The following is a 1,609-nucleotide window of genomic DNA, read 5'->3' on the forward strand; positions in this document are numbered from 1 at the left end:
GGAGTGAGTTATAAATGAGCAATAATTGAGCAATATAAAATTTCTCAACTGGAGTGAGTTATAAATAAGCAATAATTGAGCAATATCAAATTTCTCAACTGGAGTGAGTTATAAATGAGCAATAATTGAGCAATATCAAATTTCTCAACTGGATTGAGTTATAAATGAGCAATAATTGAGCAATATAAAATTTCTCAACTGGATTGAGTTATAAATGAGCAATAATTGAGCAATACAAAATTTCTCAACTAGATTGAGTTATAAATGAGCAAAAATTGAGCAATATCAAATTTCTCAACTGGATTGAGTTATAAATGAGCAATATCAACTCCCTCAATTGGATTGAGTTATATATGAGCAATATCAATTTCCTAGAAAAATAAAGTTTGTGAATGAGTAATCCGGCCAATCATCAACATGAATAAATCGAGCCTATTAATGATTGACGTCCACCATTGATAAAGAAGCTAAAAGACAAAAGACACACTTAACCCTGACCTCTCTCAACTGATGATATAACACTTTATAATTCTAATTTCATTATATCGTTTTGATATTTTACATTATGATACATTTTCGAGAATAAATAATTTCTTTGATTTTATAAAATGACTTAATCAAATTTAAAAATATCAGTTCAAATCGATTACTATATCGATAAACTTTTTCATGCAATGGAAATTTATTGATGTTTATCTTACTGATTTTTATAGATGGTCATTATATTACAAAGATATTTACCTGGTAAATGGCAGGCGGCACCCAGAGCACTTCGCCGGTCGGGTAGATAAGAATGTTACTCTTGTAACGCACCTCGTAATTGCCGTCGGCGCTGTAGGGAAGAGACGAGAAGAAGCCAAGGAGGATTAGCTTCGGAGGATTTCATGCTATACGGAGGATGAGGAGGGAATGGGGAATAGGGGGAGGAAGGGGAAGAAGAGGAACGTCGATTTAGAATCTCACCAGGAGAAGGATTTTTTTCATAAAGGCGGCCGGGTCAACAGGAGGACGGAGTTCTGGACAGAATAATGAGTTGGTGAAGAGGTTGCGCTGACATTTGAGGGAATTATTAAACTAAAAAAGGACCAGAAATGAAGAGAATTCAGGGGGATAGTGTCGTAAGAAATACCTGTGGAAAATAATTAATGGTCAGCATTAACGAAAAGGGTGATAACAGTTAGTTACAGGAGATTTACAGGAAAGTATTATGTTGATATTTCGAAGTTCTCACTTGAATAACAAAATTCTTAATTGCTTATGACTTAACTGTAAAATATTTTCGACTATGAACTTATTCTAGCAGTATCTGTTTCTTTAATTACGAGAACTATAAGAAATAATCAATCCCTTAAGTCTTAGGTAAACATATATACATATATATATATATATATATATATATATATATATATATATATATATATATATATATATATGTATATATATATATATATATATATATATATATATATATATATATATATATATATATATATATATATATATATATATATATATATATATATATATATATCCATACAGTCTTTTTAATGATGAAAAGTGTAATAAATATTATTTCAAAACGCTTAAAATCTATTGAAACTTATGATAA

The 1,609-nt window shown here is 29.6% G+C and overlaps 1 protein-coding gene across 1 annotated transcript in view; it reads right to left on the bottom strand.

Annotated features, from left to right (window-relative positions):
* Nucleotides 1–826, bottom strand: part of LOC137624521 (acetylcholine receptor subunit beta-like 1) — a 20,184-nt gene extending 19,358 nt beyond the window's left edge. The window contains exon 1 of the mRNA XM_068355385.1: nucleotides 742–826. The gene's annotated coding sequence lies outside the window, so the exon portion shown is untranslated. The remainder of the gene's footprint in view (nucleotides 1–741) is intronic.
* Nucleotides 827–1,609: the final 783 nt, after the last annotated feature.

The sequence above is a fragment of the Palaemon carinicauda genome, chromosome 31 (assembly GCF_036898095.1).
Source record: "Palaemon carinicauda isolate YSFRI2023 chromosome 31, ASM3689809v2, whole genome shotgun sequence".
NCBI classification, from domain to species: domain Eukaryota; kingdom Metazoa; phylum Arthropoda; class Malacostraca; order Decapoda; family Palaemonidae; genus Palaemon; species Palaemon carinicauda.